The following is a 21622-nucleotide window of genomic DNA, read 5'->3' on the forward strand; positions in this document are numbered from 1 at the left end:
TGCGGATCATGATACATTAATATAGTATAAAATTCTGATATAATGGGGGTGAATTTGGGTGCCTTTGCGTCTCCCTTTAGTGTCCCCGGGGGGTGTTAACGGGGTGCAAATGGCTTGCGACCAGGCAGGGTGCTGACACCGATTCCCGCCATATTCCGTGGGAGTTTTGTGGCGGTGCTACGGCGTTGCGCACTGATCTTCTTCGCCTGGAGATCATGATGTCATCGCCGTGTGCGTCGCCCCGGTAGCGCCCTAGACCCGAGATTGACTTCCGCCCCCTGCAGCAGCACTGGTCGAAAACACCGTCAGCTGCAGGAGGCGTGCATCGGGCGGCCGGCCGAGGTAGGCATGGTAAGAAAAAAAACTTACCTTTCTTGTTCTAGTTTTTTTTGCAGATTCCTGCCCGCGATCGATCACTCTGCTTGAGTGCTGGGCTGATTGCATGGGATCGTGGCTGCCTTGGTGGTCCAGGTAGGTACTTTTTAAATTCCAGAGCCTGCAGCGATGGCCCTTCCCTTTAAAGGAGGGAAGGAGCCTTTGAACGCGGCACCGCTGCACGGTCCAGTGAGCAGCGCTGCTGAAGTCTCCGCCCCGCTCTCCGACGTTAGCACCCTAAAAAGGAACTGGAGTGCTTGATTTAGTGCCCCACTTCCCCCTTGGAGCGGTAGTTAGCGCCCCAAAATGGTCAATACCGAATTGTTCCCCCAATTACTTTCCTAGATGTAATGGGCACCTTCCTTTGTTAATAAGATGATGTTACTCATTGCTATGGGCTAAGAATGAGTTCCAACCCTCTAAAAGTGAATGAAAGAACTGAAAAGATTTTGTTAAATAAACACAGCTATGTTGAAAAATGTTTAGCAAACAAGTTACCGTAACTTGATATAATTGACATTGAAATACTTAATTTTGTTACAGAATTGTCATGTGTTGTGAGGATTACATCACATTGAAAAGCGCAACAATTCTATTTTCTTTCCTCCCCAACAATCAGTTATATCTCATACCTTTAGGCATCATTCCATTTCCTGCATCAATAACAAATATATTGCCTAATATCAGGGAAATGAAAAGTATTTTACAACATGGATATTTCTGTAGCTTCTAAAATTGAAATATTAAATATAAGCCATATTAGAAGCATAACTTCACTTCCATCATTATCAGTGATCTGCACCTAACACCGTGATTTTGTATCTGAGAGATCAGCATCCTTTCTAAAAGCCAAGTAGCAGGACTCAAATATTTACAATATACTAACATCAATTTTAGAAAGCCTCAAAATATCGCAGTAAGAATGGGTTGTGTGGCACAGAATAAACAATACCTTTTCTTCCATCGTAAGGTTCACAGCCTTTTTAATGATACCTGTAATGTTTCACATTATTTCTGAACAGCGACCCTATTAACAGACTTTAGCGAAACCTTAGAGGATGAGACCGGGAAATTAATGGTGGGAAATATGGAGATGGCAAAAACACTGAATGAATATTTTCACAGAATCACAGAATCACAGAAACCCCACAGTGCAGATAGAGGCCATTTCGGCCCATCGAGCCTGCACCGACACATATCCCACCCGATCCCCGTAACCCCACGTATTTAATCCCATTAACAATAAGGGTCAATTTATCATAGCCAATCAACCTAACCCGCACATCTTTGGACTGTGGGAGGAAACCGGAGCACCCGGAGGAAACCCACGCAAACACGGGGAGAATGTGCAAACTCCACACACAGTCACCCGAGGCCGAATTCGAACCCGGGTCCCTGGCGCTGTGAGGCAACAGTGCTAACCACTATGCCACCGTGCTCAGTCTTTACAGTAGAGGACACTAAGAATATCCCAACACTGGACAAACAGGGGGCTATAGGGGGGGAGGAGATAAACACGATCAAAATCACTAAGGAAGTGGTACTCCGTAAAATAATGGGACTCAAGGCGGATAAATCACCTGGACCTGATGGCATACATCCTAGGGTCTTGAGGGAAGTGGCGGTAGGGATTGTGGATGCATTGGTAATAATTTTCCAAAACTCCCTGGACTCAGCAAAGGTCCCGGCAGACTGGAAAACTGCTAATGTAACACCCTTATTTAAAAAGGGCAGTAGACTGAAGGCTGGAAACTATAGACCGGTTAGCCTAACATCTGTGGTAGGTAAAATTTTGGAGTCCATTATTAAGGAGACAGTAACAGGACATTTGGATAATCATAAGTTAATAGGACAAAGTCAGCATGGTTTTATGAAGGGGAAGTCATGTTTGACAAATTTGCTGGAGTTCTTTGAGGAAGTAACATATAGGGTGGATAAAGGGGAACCAGTGGACGTAGTGTATTTAGACTTCCAAAAGGCATTTGACAAGGTGCCACACAAAAGATTATTGCTTAAGATAAAAAATCACGGGATTGGGGGTAATATTCTGGCATGGATAGAGGATTGGCTATCTAACAGAAGGCAGAGAGTTGGGATAAATGGTTCATTCTCAGACTGGCAATCAGTAACAAGTGGTGTTCCGCAGGGGTCAGTGCTGGGTCCCCAACTCTTTACAATCTATATTAACGATTTGGAGGAGGGGACCGAGTGTAACATATCAAAGTTTGCAGATGATACTAAGATGGGAGGGAAAGTAGTGAGTGAGGAGGACATAAAAAACCTGCAAGGGGACATAGACAGGCTAAGTAAGTGGGCAGAGATTTGGCAGATGGAATACAATACTGGAAAGTGTGAGGTTATGCACTTTGGCAGGAAAAATCGTAGAGCAAGTTATTATCTTAATGGCAAGAAACTGGAAAGTACTGAAGTACAAAGGGATCTGGGGGTCCTGGTGCACGAAACTCAAAAGGTTAGTATGCAGGTGCAGCAAGTGATTAAGAAGGCCAATGGAATGTTGGCTTTCATTGCTAGGGGGATAGAATATAAAAATAGGGAGGTATTGCTTCAGCTGTACAAGGTATTGGTGAGACCGCACCTGGAATACTGCATACAGTTTTGGTGTCCATACTTAAGAAAAGACATACTTGCTCTCGAGTCAGTACAAAGAAGGTTCACTCGGTTAATCCCGGGGATGAGGGGATGGACATATGAGGAGAGGTTGAGTAGATTGGGACTCTACTCATTGGAGTTCAGAAGAATGAGAGGCGATTTTATTGAAACATATAAGATTGTGAAGGGGTTGGATCGGGTGGATGCGGGGAGGATGTTCCCGATGATGGGTGAAACTAAAACTAGGGGGCATAGTCTTAGAATAAGGGGCTGCTCTTTCAAAACTGAGATGAGGAGGAACTACTTCACTCAGAGGGTGGTAGGTCCATGGAATATGCTACCCCAAAAAGCTGTAGAAGCTACATCATTACATAAATTTTAAACAGAAATAGACAGTTTCCTAGAAGTAAAGGGAATTAAGGGTTACGGGGAGCAGGCAGGAATTTGGACATGAGTCTAGGTTCGGATCGGACATGGCCCTGTGGGTAGCGGAGCAGGCCCAGGGGCCGTGTAGCCTGATCCTGCTCCTATTTCGTGTGTCTAATTCTGTTAGATTCAGGAGATGGTTCTGTGATAGTAGATTGGCGGTTAGGATCAGATCAGCCATGATCTTATTGAATGGCGGAGCAGGCTCGAGGGGCCGATTGGCCTACTCCTGCTTCTATTTCTTATGTTCTTATGTAATGAGGAAATCTACATGATATAAGGGGTTAATTTCAAGTGCTTGCTGGGTAAAAGTTTTCAGACTTGACACAGGTCAAGAGTCGATGTGTAACTAGAGCTATTGCACGTACTTGGATTACAGCCAAGAACAGATGTCTGCCCACCTAATGAGAATGTAGAAGTGAAACAATGGGTTTCGTTTGAAGTAGCCAGTGACCTGATAACTTGCGACCGTAAGCAAACCTAGCCTCCCAATACATGATTAAGATTAAAGAGGACCTCCGGTTACACGATTCGTGCCCTGTTATAGATTAACGGTTGACTTATGTGTCCAGGATCCTTCTGTCAATATGTCATAAGACCAGATGATTAATCTAATATGTATCCTGATAGAGGAACAAAGGAATGTCAATCAAACTTGTTTGTTACACTGTATAAATATGGAATGCTTACGCTGTATCATTGGAATAGTAGCCTCACCCCTTGAGTGGAGGTGCTGATTCCCCTTGCAAGTGAAATAAAAGGCCTGTCCGTCTGACGAATCCAAGAGTGTATTGAGTCATTACCCAGAGCTAAGAAGTAAGGCACTTCAACAATTTGGAGGTTCCACCGAGATGGCTTGCTGTACCAATTGGTGAGTTAACAGACGCCGAGTACGTTGCTCGGTTAGGAAAAATCCCATCGGCCGAAGGTGGTGTTTTGCCACATTTTTGGGACTTTCCCTGCCAGAAGCATAGCTGCGCATAGTCTGTTTACTCCATTGGACAGTACTGCCATCGGGTAATTGACTCACAAGGTTCGGAGGTTAAACTGCCGTTGTGACTGCTTCCCTTTCAGAAACGGAACAGAGGATCAGCCATGAGGCGCTGACGCCCCGCGAACTGGATTGTGCAGAAAAGGACTGAAATAAAGGTACCAGAGAGAGAAGGTTAAGTCAGGAATTTGATTAACTAAGGAGCTAGCGATTTATTGGAAAGTGAACTAGCAAGGTTCCAGCTTGAAGTTAGTTGGGACAAATTGAAGGCCCTTTTTGCCAAAGATTTGGCTAAAGGGAGTAGGGTAGAGGGAGAGCGAGTGGGTGAAGTTAGCTGGGACAAATTGAAGGCCCTTTTTGCTAAAGATTTGGCTAAAGGGAGTAGGGTAGCGGGAAGAAGAGTGGGCGATTGTCTGAAACACAGTGTCAATGTTTAATGTTTATGAGAGTGAGTATTTAACTATTTGTTATTATCAATCAACTTCGTCCAGTAAGGCTGCATAGGTTGGGGATTTAGTAACACTTTGGTTGTTGTTTAACAAGTGTATTGTTTATTGTTTATTGTCATATGTATTAATGTTTAGTCATGTCTGATCTGTAGAGGCATCCCACGCAGATCATAGAATGTTACGGAATTGTTGTATGTTTTAACTAAAATATTTAAGCTGGAAAAAAAAACTGCAGAAGGGGTTGGAAAAGACCCAAGCCGGGGAAGTGAGTCCCGCGGCGGAATGTATTGTTGAGAAAATAGTGATGTCTTTTACATGATCCACTAAGCTATTGTGGATTCAGTATTTTCCCCAGTTAGAAATACCTTCCATGAGGGTTGAGAACCCTCGAGTTTTAAAGCATAAGGATATGTCTTAATGTGTTGTAAATATTTTTTAAAAAAACCTTGTTGCGGTCAGTTGACTAAATTCAGTCGGGAAGTGCTGAGTTTCAGTCGCCTAGCCTCAGGCCGGTTATTAAGAGGGCAAATGCCCCACGTGAAGGCCGGGACCATAAAGTAGGCGCCGAAACTCTAAAGGCACTCGGAGTGACAAATGGTCAAGGACTTTGTGACACTGATTTGAAGTAAAGACCAAGAAGATTGGATGTGACTGTAATTTTGATACATATGTATAGTTTATTAATCTGATCTGTAGGGGCGTACAACGCAGATCACGGATTGTCACGGGAGTTTAGATTGTTTTAAGTGAACCATTTAAGCTGCTACAATGGGTGCTAGCACCAGTAAGCCACCCGAGAAAGGCACGCCAGCAGCCTTTATGTTAAAGAACTGTGGTCAATCATCCATTGATCACCCACCAAATTGGTCCAAATGGACTGTAAATAAGACTAGACCCTTTCCCTCAGATGGCTCATTTAACATAGAAAGAATTATTTGTCTCGAGGAATGTTTAACGGACAAGAGAGAAATAGAGAACAGCCAGATAAAAAGACTGCCTCTATGTTTGTTGAGTCAGAAGAAAAAAAAAAAAAAAATTACCCCGAAGAAACACCTCCTCTATTATGGTAGGATAACTATAGAAGGACGAATAGAGGGGAATATAGAGGAAGACGTGGTAGAGTAAGAGGGTATGGACGATCTGGTAATTGTTACAATTACGGACAACCCGGACATTGGGCAAACCAATGCCCTGCGAAAAATCATCAGAACCAAACCTCCAATAATGGACCTCCGTTAGAGAATAAAGGTCCTAATTTCACTGTCCATAACCCTTTCTCGGACTAGTCAGGAGGTTACCCTACAAACGGACAGGGATTTAGGAGAAATAGAGATCAGAATTACTGACTGACACCAGCAGCCCCAGGCGCCACAGACCACCAAATGCCCGTTGTTTACGAAGGCACTCTACAAGGTAAATGATGCCGATCCTCACTGCACTCTTGCAGTAGCCAAATTTCACCATTCTAAAGATTTAGGACCTATGGTAAAGCGTATGGGCTCTTTGCCCACCTCGAAAACTTGGTGTAGGGGTGGCGCCACACTTACAGAATACGGAGATAAGGGATTTTCCATTAGATTAAATCAGAAAATAACTTTCAACGGACTCCTGACAAGAGAAGAAAAATTGGAAGCAAGAACGTGGCTATGCCAAGAGGCTGAAACGCTTTTAAAATAATTACCCGATATTTTGTGGGCAAAACACCCAAATGAGGTAGGAAAGATGTATACTGCACAGCCCTATAAAGTTACAATTAATCCAGCTGCACCATTACCCAAAAGGTCACAGTATCCATTGTCAGAGAAAGCAGAAAAAGGAATTGAGCCAGTGATGGAATTATTGTTAAAACAGGGAGTTAACGCCAGATAGAATAAAGGTCGTTTGCAACACATCGTTGCCAAAAACTAAAAGAGAAATTAAGCATTTTCTAGGAATGACTGGCTATTGTAAACAATGGATATTGAACTATTTAGAAGTAACCAGACCACTATTGGACATGAGCATGACAAATTTGGAAAATTCGCGTTACCTGACTTCCTCGGGAACCCAGATTAAAAATGCACAAGAAGTGCAAAATCTTTTACTAGCTATTCAGAGACGTAAACAGATTGCAATTATTAAGTGCCAAGCGCACACAGGGCATTTGGACAAGGTTGCGCTTGGAAACGCTGCTGCAGATAGCGCTGCTAAGTCAGTAGCTATATCAAGTACTGAACGACAAGTTTCAGCCTTCCCTGTTAGGGAAAAGCCAGAGATACCGCAGCCCCCGTCCTTAGATGATGTGCTGACCCATCAAGATAGGGCCAGTTCTGATGAAGTAAAGGAATGGGTTGTTAATCATTGTTTTAAAAACACTGACGGCTTATGGGTTCATCATGACGGCCGCATGGTGGCACCCAAATCATTACTATCACCAATTGCCCGATGTGTTCATAAATTCACCCATGCGGGCAAAGGGGGGATGGCGGACTATATCTTCAAGACCTGGTATGCACCAGGAATCTCAAAATTGGCAAAACAAATTTGTGAAAATTGTATTATCTGCCAGACCATGAATGCAGGAAAAAAATAAAGAAGGTACAGCCCGCATCCCATCCAAACCCAATGGGTCCTTTTGTACACTTGCAAATTGATTTTATTGAACTACCTGTATGTATGAGCGTTAAAGATGTATTAGTTATTATTGATATGTTTTCAAGATGGATTGAAGCTTTTCCTTGCAGAAAGAAGGACGCTACCACTGTTGCTAAATGTTTATTGAAGGACATTGTGCCTCGCTTTGGGATACCAGCAAAACTGTCAAGTGACAGAGGGTCCCATTTTACAGGAACAGTGATTAAGGAACTATGCAAAGCCTTACAGATTAATCAACACCTCCATTGCAGTTATCATCCACAGTCGGCTGGACTAGTGGAAAGATACAACGGGATGCTGAAAAATAAGCTTGCAAAACTGTGTAAAGAAACTGGACTTAAATGGGTTGATTTGTTGCCCATAGCTTTAATGAAAATGCGGTCTGCTACCAACAGAACTACAGGATTGTCGCCTCACGAGATCGTCATGGGAAGACCACAAAGATTGCCCTTTTCGGCACCTTTAACAGCTAAACAAATGGACATTCATAAAATGGAGGAGCACTAGGAAAGCAAATTTTGGAAGACTTAATTGCAATTGTGATGATAATAATTCTAATTAGTTTATTGATTGGTTGTTTAAAATTATTGTGTACAAAAGTTCTTATTGACATCAACTCCTCCAGTACCAATGATGTCTGAATATGAGGATATTAAGGGTGAGACCTTTGATGTAGAATTTCTTAAACTTAGCGAAATAGATTGTCCTTAGAAAGGACAAAAGGGGGGAATGAGGAAATCTACATGATATAAGGGGTTAATTTCAAGTGCTTGCTGGGTAAAAGTTTTCAGACTTGACACAGGTCAAGAGTCGATGTGTAACTAGAGCTATTGCACGTACTTGGATTACAGCCAAGAACAGATGTCTGCCCACCTAATGAGAATGTAGAAGTGAAACAATGGGTTTCGTTTGAAGTAGCCAATGACCTGATAACTTGCGACCGTAAGCAAACCTAGCCTCCCAATACATGATTAAGATTAAAGAGGACCTCCGGTTACACGATTCGTGCCCTGTTATAGATTAACGGTTGACTTATGTGTCCAGGATCCTTCTGTCAATATGTCATAAGACCTGATGATTAATCTAATATGTATCCTGATAGAGGAACAAAGGAATGTCAATCAAACTTGTTTGTTACACTGTATAAATATGGAACGCTTACGCTGTATCATTGGAATAGTAGCCTCACCCCTTGAGTGGAGGTGCTGATTCCCCTTGCAAGTGAAATAAAAGGCCTGTCCGTCTGACGAATCCAAGAGTGTATTGAGTCATTACCCAGAGCTAAGAAGTAAGGCACTTCAACAGTTCTCTCTCCTTCTATCTCATCCTATAAGACCTAGCTATGACAGGACATTTCAATATGGAGCAACACTGAAGCAATAATCTTATCTGTAAACGTTATAACACCAACCAAATGTACACAGCGTTAAATAATATTAATAACTCTAAGGCTATGAAACTTTAGGAGGAACTTCATTTCTTATCTCTGCAACCATGTACATTCTTCAGAATGGTATATTACATAATGTCTTCTAATTAAAATGAGTTGCCTTAACCCAGTTCCTTTTGGGTGCAAGTCCACAAAGCTTCCATAATTTATCATTAAACTGGCAGTCTTATTCAGAGGAGCCATAATGATGGCTGTTATGGAAAATTAAATATCACATTGCTGGCGTGGAGGTTGCTCTTCAAGGGTTAAGGAGACGTTGGGCCTGAAAGTCCATGGGGGTTCCCCTAGTCTTCTGGTGGGAGACCAGCAGAGCTCCCCATTTCCCAGTGTTTTCAACAAGCCTCGTAAGAGGTGAACTCTCACCTTTCCCTCACAATGCAAACACATCATCAGGGAGAGAGAGCCAAGCACCTCCCATGCTGGGAATTCCAGCCAGCCCAGTTCAGTTGGAACCTGTGATAAATCCATGTAGTGAAACAAGGAACTCGAAGAGGCGAGATATTAGAATTAGTCCGTGTACTTTATTAAACAACTGTGTAACAAACATACAGGCCTGCATCCTCCCATTCCACCTCCGCTGACCTTAACTAGCAGCAGCACTAGCTACAGCACCACCTGGTGGATAACCTTAATCATAACATCCCAGATTACTATAGAACCTGACATATCTCCTGAGCCTGGCATGCTGAGTGAGTTGAGGTTTACTAGCCTCCAGATGGGCCAATGTGGGCCCCACTAGAAACACATACTTTCACACAAACACAAAATCCAAGCAAAATTGAAACTGTGATGCCAGTGTCACCTATGTAACTATTAGGCATCAGACCAGAAGTTATAGCTCTAATTAATATCAATACATCATTATGTATGCACGACCTAAACATTACTTTCTCAACTGAAATATTTATTATGGTCCTGAATTTCCTCAGACTTTCTGCCGCTGCACTGCCATAACTTTGTCAGAAGTGCGGCGGAAACCCCATTCACACAAAAATTCAGGGCCTAGAGTTTGAATTTAATTAAATTTTTTGATTTCAATAGGGTCAAATGCAAGATAGCATTGTTTTCTTTATTCATTCACAGGATGTGGGTGTTGCTGGCAAGGCCAGCATTTATTGCCCATCCCTAATTGCCCTTGAGATGGTGGTGAGCCGCCTTCTTGAACCGCTGCAGTCTGTGTGGTGAAGGGCGCTATTAGGGAGGGAGTTCCAGCATTTTGACCCAGCAACGATAAAGGAATGCTGATATATTTCCAACTCAGGATGGTGTGTGACTTGAAGGGGAACTTGGAGGTGGTGGTGTTCTCATGCGTCTGCTGCACTTGTCATTCTAGGTGGTAGAGGTTGAAGGTTTGGCGGGGGGTTTGGGAGATGCTGTCAAAGAAGCCTTGGCAAGTTGCTGCAGTGCATCTTGTAGATGGTACGAACTATAGACACAGTGCGCCGGTGGTGGAGGGAGTGCGATACCAGATGGTCCATCTGGTTTTATTCTTATTATTGTTTTTTGTAGCAGTTTGATATAACTGAGTGGCTTGCTAGGCCATTTCAGAGGGCAGTTAAGAGTCATTGCAGTGGGTCTGGCGTTACATATAGGCCAGACTGGGTAAAGACAGCAGATTTCCTCCCCTAAAGGTCATTAGTGAACCAGATGGCTTTTTCCGACAATATGGTGGTTTCATGGTCGCCATTACTGATACTAGCTTTTTATTCCAGATTAATTTTTAATTAGTTGGCATGCAGCCAATGAACAGTGTAGGTAGCACTGGCTGCACACAGCAATCATTTAAAATCCCCTAAATATCTTCCAAAACCTTGGGTACAAACAATATCCTAGCTACAAATTGTCATTCCACATGTTCCCTCAACCTCAAAAAGTTAATGTAAAAATTTTAATCATTTATCTGTTGTCCATCATTGCATCATACGATTTTTAAAATGAATACACAATATGCAAGGCTGCCCTCATCACTCACTGAATTGTTGAGCGACAGACCAGGAAAATCCCAGATTCAGTCGTTGGTCAGTGCTTATTTAACTTATCTCAGCTGGAGTAGTTGTAAGAATATGACAATTGGCTTCAGTGTCCCTGAGTTAGGGAGAGGCAAATTGGCCATGGTTCCCTATCCTGATCGCTGTCTAGTGGAAAGAGCAAATACATGGATGAACATCAGGCAAGCATGGGATTGAGCTTGACTGTGATTGCTACCACTACCCCTGTGGAAAAATTGCCCACATGAAGATGAGTCAATTGATTGGAATGCCTAAAGGCAACTGGCACCTGTGGAACCATACACCAGCAAAGGCCAGTGCCTTCAGCAGAGGAAGCAAGGGGAGGGGAGAAAATTGATGGAATAAAAATAAAAGTAATTACATTAAGAAAAACCATCTGTTAACTTTCATGTATCCAATAAGGTTCAATCCATTCCCTAATATGGACAAATGCCATTTGCTATTACCTGTACTGTACTAGCCATCCATTTAGCAAAAATCCACAAGTAATCAAGCAGCCCATTATCATAGTTCAAGTCCTATTTCAAGTTTTGAATGAATTGGCAGTTTCTGCACTCCTTTATAACATGTACTAATATGGTCCTGGGATCTCTTTTTCCAATTGCACAACTTTTCCGAAACTTGTACCCTAGTGTACACCCAGGTTCTTCCTATAGTGAACTAACTATCCCTTATAATTATGGCTAAGATATTTTGATTTTACATCCTTTTCTACATTTTGTAATGTAACTTATTTTTAGTATCTCACTACAGGACCCAACAGTAAACAAAGAATTTGGACCGAGTTGTAGTGTGAAACTGAGACATACTCATTTATATCTCCTCTATATGAATACTGTATCACATCAATTTAACAGACGCTAATTTTAACAGACTTTTCATCTGGAACCCAATTTGCACCTACTTTACTGTAATGGATCCATTTTATTTAAAATACAGTCTGTACATGTTTAGTTATTCAACAGGCTCCACTGTGTAATGTGTTGAGTGAGGTGTTGCCTTCTTTATTTCCAGTATATAGTTGTAAATGATTAGCTAAAGTTTTCATCGCATAAATACCAGAGCTGGAAGTAAAAGCAAATGGCCTAGCTATATAAACAGAAAATAATGGAAATATGCAGGATGCAACCAGAAACATTAGTCTATCTTTCCACTTCACATGTTGACTGACCAACTGTGTGCTTCTAATACATACTATTTTTATTTTAGATTTGCAGCATTCAATGTTTCTACTTTTCACTTAAAACACAGAGGCCTAGAAATTGGGTGTCACCAGGCCCATTTTACAGATGCAAAGCAGGTGCCTAAGCATCCAATATGGCAGGTGGGGGCACACATGTTGGTAAAGGCACCTGAGGTGATAAAAAGAGGTGTTCAGGCCCAGCCCCTGAAACAGATGTTAGGCACTTTGCATATGCAACTAGGGGTCTAATGGCTGTTTTTTTTGTATTCGTATTTGGGATGTGGGCGTCGCTGGGAAGGCCAGCATTTATTGCCTATCCCTAATTGCCATTGAACTTGGAGGTGGTGGTGTTCCCATGCACCTGCTGCCCTTGTCCTTCTAGGTGGAAGAGGTCGCAGGTTTGGGAGGTGCTGCCGAAGAAGCCTTGGCGAGTTGCTGCAGTGCATCTTGTAGATGGTACACACTGCAGTCACAGTATGCCGGTGGTGGAGGGGTGAATGTTTAAGGTGGTGGATGGGGTGTCAATCAAGCGGGCTGCTTTGTCCTGGATGGTGTTGAGCTTCTTGAGTGTTGTTTGAGGCCCCCTATGCAAAACTGGACTACCCTCAATGCAGCCATCACCAAAAAGGTAAGCTTATTAAAAAAATACTTACCTGAATGTGGAGCCGGGAGGAGCAGGAATGCTCCACAGCAGTTCTGAAAACCATCTCTGCTCAGCCCCCTCCGTCCCTCCCGATTGCCTCCCCCCTCTCTCCTGGTCGACCCCTCCTTCCAGATTGCTTCCAGGTGCCGGTATCGCAGCAGCATAAAATTGAAATCCTCTTCACCAGTGATTTGCCAGGATATGGCCAGCTGGTGTCTGCATCTCACCAGCCTCATGGAAATGAGGCCTAAAATTGGGTGTGCTTTGGGCCTAACCTTTCCATCACAGGGATCAGTCCATAGTTATCTGTTGTGAGTAAATTCAGATGAAAGTGTGATTTAGCATGTCTTCTTTAACTCATTTGTTGTACATTGGGGTTTGAAAACTAGCTTTCACTCACAGAAAAACATGCTTTAGTTTAGCTTGACACAAATGGTACATATTTTGAGCCCAAATTCTATCTCGCACAAAATCCTGCTCAGCTCTCACCCCTGCCTTCACTGACCTACATTTGCTCCTAGCCCCCCAACGTTAACGGTTCTCTCTCCTCGGGTACTGTCCCCTTCCCTTCAAATCTGCCGCCATCACGCCTCTCCTCAAAAACACAACCCTTGACCCCTCTTGTCCTTGCAAACTACCGCCCCATCTCCAACCTCCCTTTCCTTTCTAAAGTCCTTGTCGCCTCACAAATTGATGCCCATCATTCCCAGAACTCCAAGTTTGAATCCCTCCAATCAGGTTTCCAGCTCGCCGCAGTACCGAAACGGCTCTTATCAAAATCACAAATTATATCCTATGTGACTGTGACCATGCTAAACTATCCCTCCTTGTCCGTCTCGACCTGTCTACAGCCTTTGACACGGTTGACCACAACATCCTCCTCCAACACCTCTCCTCCGTCGTCCAGCTGGGTGGAACTGCATTCACCTGGTTCCATTCTTATCTATCCAGTTGTAACCAGAGAATCACTTGCAATGGTTTCTCTTCCTGCTCCCACATTGTTACTTCTGGTGTCCCCTAAGGATCTATCCTTGGCCCCCTCCTATTTCTTATCTACATGCGACATCATCCGAAAACACAACGTCAGGTTCCACATGTACGCTGATGACACCCAACTCTACCTCACCACCACCTCTCTCGACCCCGCCACTGTCTTTAAATTATCAGACTGCTTGTCCGACATCCAGTACTGGATGAACAGAAATTTCTTTCAACTAAATATTGGGAAGACCGAAGCCATGCTCTTCGGTCCCCGGCACTAATTCTATTCCCTAGACACATCCAACCATCTCCCTGGCAACTGTTGGAGGCTGAACCAGACTGTTCACAACCTTGGTGTCGTAGTTGACCCCAAGATGAGTTTCCAACCACATAGCCGCGCCATCACTAAGACCGCCTACTTCCACCTCCATAACATTGCCCGACTCCGCCCCTGCCTCAGCTCATCTGCCGCTGAAACCCTCATCCATGCCTTTGATACCTCTAGACTTGACTATTCCAATGCTCTGCTGGTCAGCCTCCCTTCTTCCACCCTCCATAAACTTAAGCTCATCCAAAACTCTGATACCTGTATCCTAACTTGCACCAAGTCTTGTTCACCCATCATCCCTGTGCTCGTTGACCTACATTGGCTCCCGGTTAAGCAATGCTTCGATTTTAAAATTCTCATCCTCGCTTTCAAATCCCTCCATGGCCTCACCCCTCCCTATCTCTGTAACCTCCTACAGCCCTGCGACCCTCCGTGATATCTGCGCTCCTCCAATTCTGGCCTCTTGTGCATCCCCGATTTTAACTGCTCCACCATTGGTGGCCATGCCTTCAGCCTCCAAAGCCCTAAGCTCTGGAATTCCCTCCCTAAATCTCTCCGCCTCTCTATCTCTCTTACCTCCTTTAAGGTGCTCCTTAAAATCTACCCCTTTGGCCAAACTTTTGGTCATCTGCCCTAATATCTCCTTATGTGGCTTGGTGTCAAATTTTGTTTGATAACGCTCCTGTGAAGTGCCTTGGGATGTTTTACTACGTTAAAGGCGCTATATAAATACAAGTTGTTGTTGTTGTTCAACACCTCAAATTTAAAATTCTCATCCTCATACCTCACCCCTCCCTATCTCTGTAACCTCCTGAAGCCCTATAATCCCTCCAGAAGTCTGCATTCCCAGACTGTCTTCTAGTGCATAACCCCTTTCTTTGCCATGCCACTGACAGCCGTGTCTTTATCCACCTAGTCTTCACACTCTGGAAATTCCGGGATAGAGTTTCCACTTTGGCCAAATTGCGATTAAAATTGCACCCGTTTTGAAAAGTGTTTCCCCCCCCCACCCGCCCCGCCCCGAGTTTCCACTCAAACTCATTTGCATACCGCCGAATGCAAAATTTGCCATGAACCAGCGCAATCGGGCAATGTTTTGAAACGTAATTTCTTTTTAAATTTTGCTTTAAGAAATTTTCCTTCAAATATTTAAATGTGGTAACTTGGTGAAGTTTGATTAAAACAGCTGAAAATAAGCTTATCACAAACAATAAGCATTTTTAATCACCGTATCACCTCTGGGAAACCTAATTTTAAATTACTGAAATTCACTTTTAAAAAACAGATAAAGCTATTTTCTAGTTATATTGTGGTACATTAGTCATTTTCTTCGTAAATTAAAACAAAAATCACATTTAAAAACTTTTAAAACATACCTTTTAGTGTCCTTGCACCCAAAAGTTCCAGCTTAATTTTTAAAGCCTCCATGAAGGCCTGCAAACGAGCACAATTAATGGAAACTCTCAATGGTGATTAATTTACCCTGGGGGCGTGGCCAGTTTTGTGGGTGGGGCCCTGCTCCCTGTGCGATATTTTTAAAACTAGCTCAAAACATAGTGGAAACTCAAGTTGCGCTGAATACAAATTATGCTTAAAATTCCACAATCTTTTGCGGCGATTACGCCGATTTTGCCGAATTGCGATAGATAAACCAGCGCAATCAAGCGGAAACTCCAGGCCGCCCTCCTTAAACCGCTCTGCCTCTTCACCTGCCTCTCCTCCTTTAAGACCCTCCCAAAAACCTTTCTCTTTGAACAAGCTTTTGGTCATTCCTCTGAATATCTCCTTCTTTGGCTGGGTGCTCATTTTTTGATTATGCCTATGAAGCACTTTGGGACATTTTTATAAAGCTAAAGGCTCGATATAAAAGCAAGGCGTTGTTGTCAGAGGGATGGGCTAAACCATTCAATTCAAATACAAACATCTTGTAGGACTTGTTCAAATTTGTGTTTGATTGGCAGCCTTTTTTAATTTAACAGGCGATTATTTAAATTTGTTTGGAGCCGGTCATTTTCTTTAAACTATTTCTCAGCTTGCTGAGTTCAAATTGAGGAATCTGTCAGAAGCCTTCAGAGAGTGACGATAAGACCAGGTAGCTTCTGTGGACAGTGAGAAAAGTAAAAGAATCACTACATAAGAATACATAGTTTAACACAGCAATGGTGACTATTGTTGTAGTGGTGACTATTTGTTATTTTCTACTTACTTGATGAGAAGTTTAATGATTACTATAACATCTATGTTGTCTCATTGCTCCTGTAGGGGGCTGGGCGTCCTGTCACGAATATGCAATGTTTGGGAAATTTGAGCATAAAGAGGCACATTCCCGACTTTGAGGTCATTTTGATCAGAGGCCATTTCCAGGATTTAAAAATAGCAGCAGCTTAGGGAAGCCTTGTGGGAGCAGCAGACTGCAGCACCCGACTTCTGCTTTGGTAATAGAATTTAAAATGGTAACTGCGGTCCCACTCTCCTTTTGGCTCCGTCAATTCATGAAATTTATGATTAATTCTTTTAAGGCGGGAGAGGTCTCTATTATCTCTCAGTGGTTTTAAGAGCTGAACTGCTGGCTGTTTATGACCCACATTGAAGGACCAACACTGAGGTGCGGAATTCAGTGAAAATTGGGTTTCTCTGAGAGATTCATACCTTCATCAATGGCTTTAAATGTTGTAGGATAAAACCTTGGTTACATTTATTGTGAAGGTTGATATGTCACCTAAGCAAAGGCAGGCTTAAAACATTTAAAAATATATATTATTTTGCTTCAGAGCTAAAGAGCTTTGTTCCAGCATAATTAGATGTGCCCACTTGTAGGCTTCATTTATTCTTTTAGTGTATAATAAATCTGTATGAACATTAAAGCCTGTATCTACTGTAATGTTATTCTGCCACCTTCTGAAGTTAAGGAAGATCATGTAAGAACACATGATGGAGCCAGCAAGCCCAAACAGAATGAAGATGGTTCTCTGTTTAATCCTTAGGCATTCAACAAATTTGCCAAGAATTCAAAAAAAGTGGAAAAAAAACCTGTCTGGGATATAAGGAGTGAAAGCTCACTCATCAATGATGCTAAACCCTCTCCCACCCCCGAAAAAAAAAATAAAGTAACGGAGAGAGAAACAAAAACAAAAATGTAACAATGAGGACATATTTTTGTGGGGAAAAAGCAGACCCAATTCCTGAGAGATATAAGATGCAATACCTGCAGATTTTGACATGAACACCATGGAAACAACCGCAATTAAGGACGCCATTCACATGACTGAATAGAACTATTAATTGAATCCTTTAACAAACTATTTCAGTCCACTGTTTTCACGTCAGTTAACGGTGATACTGAAATTGATAGTGACGTTCATATGATATGATTCCATTGCTAAATACGGTAATCAATAACTGTTTATCCAACTAATCAACAAATGCTTTAATATTTCTATAAATATCAGCATAAAGAGAACAATTACTTGATACTTTCAAATTATAGACGCAGTTATTCTGATTTTTTTTTAGTGGAGTATTAGATGCTAGGGCTGTAGTGGGTAAGTATTATACCAGACCAAGACTTTGGGGTGGTTTACAACTGGAGGGAAAATTGGGTGGGTGGTGGGCAGGGTGAGTGCTATGCTGGGCCAAATGGGTCTCACTAGAGGCCTAAACCATTGTCACAAATGACCCTTATCTAAATATTTTGGGTGAGCTGCTAGCACTCAGCAACCTCACACAGGCAGCTCGCCACTGAGTGGGTGGGAATCCTGGCAGCTCCTTCAGGAAGCCAAGCCAGATTCAGGCTCGGAAGAGAGGCAACCCGGGCTGGTTGGGGGAGGGGGTGGAGAATAGGTCACTGAATGGCCTGCAGTGGGCCTGAAGTCGTTTTGGCGGGCCAGGAGGAGCATTCGTGCTTTTCCTAGTCCCACAAAGATCACTGTGAAACTATTTGGGGATCATTTGCTGAGAAGCCATTTAAGGTCCGCAGCATAGGCTGCTCGATGCCTCGTACCAATGGGTAGAGTGTGCGGGGCACATACTCTGTCCATTGCTGCATGGAAATGTCGTCAGGGCTGGACAGCCACCATAGAACCCTGATTTAAATACTTTAACAAGGCTCCTGCCTGTTTGGGCAGGAGTGCTAGGTGCCTATTTCAAAGTCCACCTCAAAATCATGTTGGATGAGCTTTGGGCGAGCAATGGGTGGGCAATTTCTTTTTCCATTTTCAACTACAGCCGCTACTTTTTCCAGGATAAAGGAGCATGTGGTAGTTGAAAGCCCTGCACCCTCCATGACTCCCTTCTCCTCCACTAAACTAATATTATGGACCAAGGGCTAGAAATTCGGTTGGGGTGCTAACGTTTGAAAAGTAGAAAAATTAGCACCAGGCGCTAATGATTCTCTCCTGTCGGGAAATTCAGATTCAGCACTCCAAGAGGGAAGTGGAGCACTAAATCAAGCGCTAACCACTTCTCTAAGGGCGCTAAAGCCCGAGAGCGGGGCAGTAGCGGCAGAGCTTTGAACAATTTGGAGCGCATCGCTAATGGCATCAAAGGCTGCTTCCCTTGCTTAAAGGGAAGGGCCAATGATGGTGCACAACCTACTTGTCGGCAGGTCTGCATTGCAAGGCAACCTGCGCGACTGCCATTACAGCCCCAAACACACACACAAAGTGGAGAGCTTGAACATCTTGCAGCAATGAAACATCAAAAACTTTGAGCAGGCACCAGACTGGTGCAAATAATAAAGGTTGGCCTACCTGAAAACCATTCCCTTTAATTAGCGCTCCCCAAGCGGCCGACATTAGTTGACAACGCCTCCTCTTCCTGTTGTTGTTCACGCCCGGCAATACAGCAGGGGGCGGGAGGCAATTTCACATCCAGGGTGATAACGGGCCGCTGCGCACTTTATGACAGCACGATCTGCGAGGTGCTAGAGGCCCAGGCGGTAAACCGGCACAGAAGTTCGTGGGCGTCGCTGCATTCACCACGCCCGGTAACTAACCCCAGGCACTAACAGGAGGCGCTAACCAACTGAATTTCTCCCCTTAAATGTTTAAAAGTTGATCAAAATTGCTCCAATTTTACCACAATGTGACACCATTGCAAATTGTTGCATTCAATATTTCAATAAAAAGTCTGTGATAATGTTAATGTTTCTCTTTATAACAAATATTATTAAATTTAATTGAACATAAATCAAAATATTTCATGAGGGCAGCATCTGTATCATTCAACCACATTGGAGGGGTGACCCAATACTGGCCCTTAAAATTATGCAAGGGTTTGATAGGGTAGACGTAGGGACATTTTTTCTGCTTGTGGGGGACTAGGGGTCATAAGTATAAGCTAGTCACTAATAAATCCAATACGGAATTCAGGAGAAACTTCTTTACCCAGAGAGTGGTTAGAATGTGGAACTTGCTACCACGTGGAATAGTTGAGGCGAATAGTATAGATGCATTTAAGGTGAAGCTAGATAAGTACATGAGGGAGTAAGGAATAGAAGGTTATGCAGATGGGGTTAGATGAAGTAGAGTTGGAGGAGGCTCGTGTGGAGTATAAACACCGACATAGGCCAGCTGGGCCGAAAGGCCTGTTTCTGTGCAGTAATTTCTATGCAATTGGTTGGAGAGATCATTGTCAGGACTCACCTCTCTGAAAATTCCTAAAGTTACTAATGTGGAGAACAAAGTCTAGGACAAGGCTGTGAGAAAATTGTGGTTTTCTACATTTTCCCCTCTATAAAAACAAATCACTCTCGATACTACTAATGCAGTCATGAGGAGATCACCCCCCAAGGCACAGATTTGCAAGGTGTTTGAAAATGTTATGTTTTATTTCGCTTCACTCCTTTTTGATAATTCAGAAGCCCACTGCAGCGTCACAACCCTGCTGTTTAAAAGTATTGTATCGTCGCGAATATATAACAGTCATTTTCTAGCACAATTTAAAAGCTTAGTAATGGATCAAGCACTTTTAAAAATTGCCCCACATTTTTCATTTATTTTTACTTTCAAAAGAAAACGGAATAGAAACACGTGGTGAAAGATGAAAAGGAATAAGATTACACTCCATATGGGAGCCAGGACATTACTTATGTGCAATAAACACCCTCGCTTTCACTCGCCCAGTTTTATTTGCTCCACATGAATAAACCTTGAAATCATTCTCGAAGTTTCTTTTATTGAACTATGAAAAGAGGACAGCTACCCCTTCTACCCATGTTAGATTTGTTATGGAACAGATAGCTAAAAGAGAGAGGAAGAAGAGGGAAAGTGAAAGGCAGAAAATAAGTAGCCATATCCAAAAAAGTCATAAAAAATGGCCCCTATATTTTTTAATGAACTCAGGAATCAGTGACCATTCATGCAGATCTTAACTAAAGATGTTTACATGGGGGGGGGGGGGGTGAAAGTTGCAACAATAGGGAGAAAATGTGTGTAAAACCGGCACAGCAACAGATAAAAAAATGTGAACTATAACCCAGATAAATTCCTTTCTTCCTCAAGTGGAGTTTGCAAGGTTGAAATATAGCCTTCATCCCCGTACTTACTGAAAGCCCAGGACAATCACAGACTTGAAAAAGAAATGAAGGTGGACACGAAATAAGGCAACAGTGACACAGAGATTTTGATGGGCTTAAAAATAACTAACTCTGACAGGAGTAAATGTGACATCATTCTACTGTGTCACATACAATCAATCTGAATTTAATGATACTAACTGACCCTGTCTCTAATGTCATGAGGATAGCACTTAGAATTATTCACTTCCCATAAAACATTGTCAGTGAATCAAAACATTCTGATCAATCTCTGTGGGCTCGTTAACAGAGTAGTAGGCAAATACCTTTATGTTTTCAAATTAATAAACATTTTTAAATATGTGAGTATCTCAAATAAATTTATGGAAGAAAAATGAAAAACAGTAGTTGTAATGAATATCAGAGCATTAAGGAACTTCATTAGATCATGAATGGAAAACTGTAACTATCAGGTCACAGATTTAACCTTTACAGATTAACATCCCTGAGTTAACATTGGGTGAATGGAGATTCTTAAAGATTTATAGATAATTCCTTAGCTTCATCCGATGCTTATAGTAGCTCTCCTGTGAGTAACAGTGAGTTAACTTCTGCAAACAGATCACAGATGTCCTTTTAACCCTTCCCAGTTCAGTTTCATCCAAACTCTTTTAAAAGCAGAAATAACTGAACATTTTGGAACTGAAAGAGGAAGAGAAATATATAATAGGCATTTACATTCTATTCCACTTTAGAATATATACTCACTATCCTTGGGCCACTGCCGATCAGGTAACTCATTTCAGCGCTACAGCTCCCTGGGCCTCTGAAGCAGTTATCTCTCGGGACACTGTGAACTCCTGAGGTCAGCCTGAAAAAGAAAACTCACTGTATCGTTGATTTGGTTGCTGTAGGCCAAACGTCAATGCTTTGCCTCACTTTTTGTCGGAATCTGGTGCTTGGGATCGTTTTTCAGCCAACAAGAAACCAAACATTATCAACATGAGTGCCAGTTCCAAAATAGATGGC

This window comes from Somniosus microcephalus, chromosome 18, assembly GCF_052327205.1.
Source record: "Somniosus microcephalus isolate GS21.2 chromosome 18, FLI_Smic_1.0, whole genome shotgun sequence".
Classification (NCBI taxonomy): Eukaryota; Metazoa; Chordata; class Chondrichthyes; order Squaliformes; family Somniosidae; genus Somniosus; species Somniosus microcephalus.